This window comes from Monodelphis domestica, chromosome 1 (assembly GCF_027887165.1).
Source record: "Monodelphis domestica isolate mMonDom1 chromosome 1, mMonDom1.pri, whole genome shotgun sequence".
In the NCBI taxonomy this organism is placed as follows: Eukaryota; Metazoa; Chordata; class Mammalia; order Didelphimorphia; family Didelphidae; genus Monodelphis; species Monodelphis domestica.
The window spans coordinates 151,791,037-151,797,778 of record NC_077227.1 but is presented as its reverse complement, the minus strand read 5'-3'; positions in this window follow the sequence as shown (position 1 = coordinate 151,797,778).

Here is a 6,742-nt window from a genome sequence, read left to right as displayed (position 1 = left end):
TTTCCTCTCATGATCCTCTCTATCTTCTCTTTGGTCATAATTTCCATGCACCCCTAATTTACCCATATCGCCACTTAAGTCTGAATCATGTACCCATTTTAACCATTACTTGATATATGGTATGAGCTATTAGTTTATTCCTAGATTGTTTTCCATTTTCCCCATAGTTTTCATTGAATAGTGAGTTCTTGACCCCAGCACTTAGATCTTTGGGTTTATTAAACACTTGATTACTATAATAACTGACTACTGGGTATTATATACCTTATATGCACTCAACTTCTTAGCCAGCACCAGATTATTTTGATGATTACTGCCTTGAAGTGTGGTTTGAGATCTAACTGTTAGGTTGCTTTCTTTCTCATTTTTTTCTTATTGATTTTCTTCCAATTCTTGACCTTTTGTTCTTCCAAATGAATTTTGTTATTATTTCTTGTAATTTTATAAAACAATTTTTGAGTAGTTTAGTTAATATGGCATTGAATAAGCAAATTAGTTTAGGCAGCATTGTTATTTTTATTATACTGGCCTGGTCTACCCTTGAGTAGTTAATATTTGTTTAATTATTTAGATCTGTCTTTATTTGGCCAAAGGATAATCTTGGAATTGTGTTGGAAATTGAGACGTTGTTAGTTGCCCAGAATACCACGTGTTTACCATAGTAAAGACTTGAACTTATGTCTTCTTGATTCAGAGCCCAAGTTTTTACCACATAGTCTCTCTAAACAACTAATTTCAATCTGAAATGTACTTAAAGATACATAAGTAACTGAGTAAATTAGTACTGAGGATAAAACAGGCTAAGAAAGCATAGTAACCTTTAGCATAGACTGACTATAACTAAATCAGTCTGCCTATTCTCCATGGAGTAAGATGTTCATAATGTCTCTATTGTATTTAATAGCAAATATTTTGTGATTCATTTTCATCTTATTAGGTTCTGAAAATTCTATTGTCTTTATTTTTAGAGTTCAATATTTTCACTATTAAAAATAATTCATGAGTCATTTAGGGACACATAAGAACAACTCTTATAGTAAATTTTTCTTAAGTTTGTTTTTAATAACTAGAAATATATTTAATTTTTGAAATCAGAGTTTTTGAAGGAAATCTGAATTCAAAATCAGACATATAATTTGGATGCATATACTTTATATTTCCCTCCAAAAAAGCAAAGAAAATAAAGTGGAAAAAATATGCCTCAGGAAACACTAAACTGAGTAAATTAGTACTGAGGATAAAACAGGCTAAGAAAGCATAGTAACCTTTAGCATAGACTGACTATAACTAAATCAGTCTGCCTATTCTCCATGGAGTAACTAGTCAAGGAAAGAGGAAAGGGAAGAGCTCTTTTTTGCCATTTTAAAAAATGGTTACTAATCATTCATGAGAGGCAACATGGCATAATGATCAGAGGGCCAGCTTTGGAGTGGGAAAAACAAGGGCTCAAGTGTTGTTGCTGACACATACTAGCTGTGTGACTGAGTAAGCTCAGGCCCCCGGACAATTCTCAAGATTGTAAGTTACAAATGAATTGCTGAAATGCATTGGTGAAAGGAATTTCCAGAGCTTGCCATATTGATGAATAGAAACAAGAAAAATCGGTTAATGAAAAGTCAATTCAGACAAAATGGCTAAATTAGTTTGTGTCTGTAAATATAGCCATAGTAGCAAAGTGCATTAATGTCAAGGCACCCCTGGGTCCTAGGTAGAGCATTTGGCCATTCCCTTGATGAGGGAGTTCCTAATGTGCTATATTTATACCCACATTTACAGCAAGAAAATTCAGCAGGAGATGGAAAAAGTGACTGGAAATTTCTGAAGCAACATGGAGGTTATATCTCTGTGACTTGATCAGACCCCAAGTGGGATGTAGTGAAAAGAGGTCTAGGAGTAAGGAGACTTAAGTTTAAATGCTGCATCTACTTCTGATTGTGCCAGTGAGAATTTGGACAAATGACACAATTTAAGAGTTGGGACCTAGGAGATCATCTATCATCTAGTAGTTTTTCAAGCTTTTTGTTCTCAGGATCCTTTCACATTCTTAAAAACATTTAGGACTCCAAAGAGCTTTGGTTTATATGGGTTAGAGCCACCGTAGATATATTTTAGAAATATCTACTTATTAATAAATTTTAATAACAACAATAGCAATAACAAACCCATTTCATGTTAATATAAACCACATTTTTATGAAAAATAACTATTATAGATCAGGCTTTGAGGCATGTCCAGTTCTAATAGGAGACAGCCCTGGGGGGTCCTTAAACATGCCCACTTTGTCCAGCACTCTTTTGCCTGGGCAAACCAAAAATGTTCAAGGGGCTATAAAAATTAAAATTAAATCTACAATAATGTAGAATGTTATATTTTAAGAGATTTGTTAAAGACCATTAGAAATAAAGGAATAAAAGGGAAACAAAATAAAGATAACTTTAATTGGTCCCTGCTGCAAGGACCTGTTATAGGTTTATTTTCCTTTATTTAGAATTTTTAAACATAAGACTTTGATATTCTATATTTCATTCAGAAGTTATTTTTTTTTAATTTGGATTTTTTTGATGTTCTTGATTTCTCTTGCTGATTGAATCATATACCTCATAACTCAGCCTTGCATTCCTTAGTGATCTCTGTGTTTTCCAATACTCTCTTCAGGGGGAAATGTATTATTTTTCTAAAATGCAAAGTTTAAATTCTTTTTGAAAGTAATTTTAGGATAAGAAATATGCTACCTCTCTGAATCCAGAAAGTAAACTGTTTAGAGAAGGCACCATGAAGATGTGATTAGCCCATGGCTAATCAGTCTGTTAAAATCTCCATGCTTACCATCCTTGCCAAGAAGCCAAAGAGGCTAGGGCCTGGAACACCCACTAAATTTATCCCCTGTCCACAGGAAGTACGTAATGACAGGAAGTCAGTGGGCTCCCTGGGAAATGTAGTTCTTTTTTTTAAGGAACAGATTTTCAATTATACAGGCCCCTAAAGGCCAGCTCCATATTAGAAGTGGAGATCCCAGAAGTCTGGGCTACAGAGTGTTTTCCAAAACAAAACTAAAAAATTTAATAAATGAGTAATATTATTTTACAAATTTTTGCATCTCTCTTCAATGTCTGGATTACAGAAGATGGCTAGATTCTCATATCTGCTTCTGCATTCAATGTTGCTATATGTTGTTTTGGTTGAAGTATATGAAGAAAATCCAACCTCACAGAGACATGCACTTGCAAAGGGGAGGAGTATTTTAACAGGTTAAATAATGTCTTTAATATTGTTATGAGAGTAGTCTTGACAGATAACCTGTCACATAGCTCTGGTCAGATAGCTTGTCAGTTGCAGAAGCAAGATTAGCACCTATATTTTGTGGCTCCCAACTCAGTGTATATTCAATACTACAGCCCAAGTCATTTATTCTGCCTGGGTCCCAAGTTTCCTTATCTATAAAATGAGGATAATAAAACCTTCCCTATTTATTTCTAAGTCTTGTTATAAGGATTAAATGAGATTAAATCAAATGTAAATTTTTATGAATGAATGCTTAAAAGAAGTCCCGGACCTCTTATTTTACCAATGTAGGAAACCATTCTTGGTTAATAAATTCAATCTATTGATATAGATTAGCATCTGATCCATAACTTATATTGTTAAAGAGTGGTCAAGAGTATGGAGAGGTTATACTACTTGCCCAGAGTATCTAATTATATGTATTACAGACAGATTTTGAGCCCAATAATTCCTGACATCAAGGCTAGTTCTCTTTCCACTAGACTACAATGACTCAAATTATTTTTATTGTTGTTCAGTCGTGTTTGACTCTCCGTGACCCCTTATCCAGTTTTCTTGGCAAAGATACTGGGTGAGGTTTGCCATTTCCTTCTTCAGCTCATTTAACAGATGAAGAAACAGAGGCAAATGACTTAAGTAATTTATCTAGAGTCAGACAAGACTAAATCTGCTCTTTATTAGGCAATTGACTGGGACTAAATCTTTAAACTTCAATTTTCTTTTCTTGAAAACTTTGTATATAAGCCCTGCCTACGAATAGTGTGAGGATAAAAATGAAGTGATGAATTTAAAAATGCTTTATAGTAGTAATTCTTCACACTTCTGAAATGCTTTAACACCATAAAATATTTTGTCTTATTTTAATTTTGTTAAGGTTAAAAATTAGGGGTTATTGTCTGAATATATTATTTTAGTGGTCACCAGGGATTTAAATTCAATCCCAATAAAATACTCAGGACATTTTGGGATTTTTATGGTGGTTTAATTTCAATAGAAGGAAGAAATTAAGAAGAAGAGAGAAAGGAAAGAGAATTGGATTGCTCCAGTCTGGTCTGAGCCAGGCAGGAGTTGAGACCTCTGCCAAGGGGCCTTCTCAGAAGATTAATTCTAGATTGGTTTCCAGCCACAAAGCTTCCTCCAAGATGAGGGGGTCTCCTTTCAGGAGGTAAAGGAAAAGAGGAATCAGCCTTGGTTTACTCACCAAGGTTGCTCAGGGAAGATGCCTCACCTAAACCACGCTACAAGCTTCTCCCAGTAACTTCACCACCAAGCTGCAAATGCCAAAACCCGCCAAGAGCTCCCCACATTGCTGAGAGAGACCAACATCGCTGTGAGCCCAAAGTGTCTGAGAGAGAGGGCAGAGAGAGGAAGTGACCTGAAATATATAGACAGTTTTAAAATCACTTCCTGCATCTTATGTGTACCAATGGTAGCTTAAGCTTGGCTTATAACAGCCCAGGGGGTCTGTCAGTTGTTTCTGATTTGTCACTTGCTAGCACATGTCGGTCATAGGCCATCCTCCTCACAGTTAATCCTTAAGTGGGGGTGTATACATTCCCGGTTGCTAGAATTCTAAAGACTAAGCAGGGTAGAGTCAATCTAAAATTCATCTAGCTAAGTATAAGCCTGGAAAATGGGCAGCTGGGACAGGAAGTGGCTTGGAGGTTCTACCCATGAAAATGTCTGACTATTAGCAGGGAGAAAGGGTTTTCACAATAAAGAGAATAAGCTTTGTGTTGGCAAAGGGAAAAAAGTCCCTCAGTTCCCTTACAAGGACATCAAATATGAAATAGGCTTTATTTAACCTGAAAAAAAAAAACAAAACCCTGAAAGGTCTTACACCTGAGCCCATAAATTGAAAAGATAACTCTCCTTTGCTCTCTAATGATCCTTACATTCTAAGAGACCTATGCTATTTTTAGATTGATAGTACTATCTTTTATAGGCTTCTCAAGAAAGGGAAGTCACTCCAAGTTTCTAGCAGGTCAAACAATCCATCTAGTGGCCCCCACTTCCTAGGGGCTTATACAATCCCCCTAATTTACAGTTCTACTACCTTGGGCTATAGCCAAAGAGAGATCATAAACTGTATCAAATACTTATACAAAGATTGTATCCAATTCTTTTAAGTGGAGAACATTTGGTTCTGGGTTTCAGGTAACAAAACCAGTCCAACAAAAATATTCCAGCAAGTTGCCAAAATGTAGCCCACAGCACAGAACCAAAGCTCTTGGTTTACATAGACCTTAGAGCTATTTTCCTAAAATTTTTCAATCTATTGCTAAAGATCAAATTCCAGGTAGTTTAGGTGAATGAATTCTCTATGAGCCATCAATCATCAACAGTTCCAGAATAACAGGGCAGGGGTAATGAGGAGAGAGAATAAGGGTTTCACTGGTGTACAACAAGGACCAGGGGGTGATACCTGCCCACATACATTCCCAGATTATCAAGTTAAGTCATAAATGATCAATTTCCTGCCACTCCTGCATCTTCTCATCCCCCAAAATCTCTACTCTGGAAACAAGTATTCTTACTTTTCTCAGCAACTTGTACCTTGGCACTCTGTAGACAACTGTTACCAGCCTGATCTAGATTTTTATTTTATGTTTGCTCTCCTCCTAATCCAAACCCTGGGTCTGTTTTATTTTATGTTCTTCTGTATTGTTTGCCTAATACTGGGGTTATGTTTATCCTGCCAAAAATAGTACATGTATACATATATTACATTGAGAATATCCTTAATGAAAATATGAGAAAAGAATAGGCAATCACTACTTACCAGAGAAAGACACTTTTCCCACAAGAAAGCATGCCTCTGGAGTCATAAAGAGCCAAATTCAGTTTTGGTAGCATTTGGGACATAAAATAGAGATCTTCAGTATTTTTTTTTCTGACATTCCCAGACTTCTTCCCTCTATCTGGCAGTTCTGAGGAAAATTTCTTAAAGCACAATATAGCTCATAGAGTCCTTCTAAAAGTAATTAACATGCTTTCTTTCTTTAAAAAATTTTTAAACCCTTACCTTCTGTCTTGGAATCAATACTGTGTATTGGTTCCAAGGCAAAAGAGTGGTAAGGGCTAGGCAGTGGGGGTTAAGTGACTTGCCTAGGGTCACACAGCTAGGAAGTGTCTGAGTCCAGCTTTGAACCCAGGACCTCCCATTTCTAGGCCTGGGTCTTAACCTACTGAGCTACCCAGTGGCCCCCAATATGCTTTATTTCAATCCATAAAATGTATTATCACTTTTATTTAGTATCCAGGGCCAAGTGAGGAGAACAGGTCCCAATTTGTTATGCAATTGGCATTCATTGCTTAATAAACTGATATGTTCAGGAGGATGAAAAATAAAAGGAATTAACAGAATCTCTTGTAATAGCAGATATCTTATAGTAGGAGATATCAGGTACAGGACAGCTATTTCTTCCACCACAAAAGGAATGCTTACAACACAAAAGAC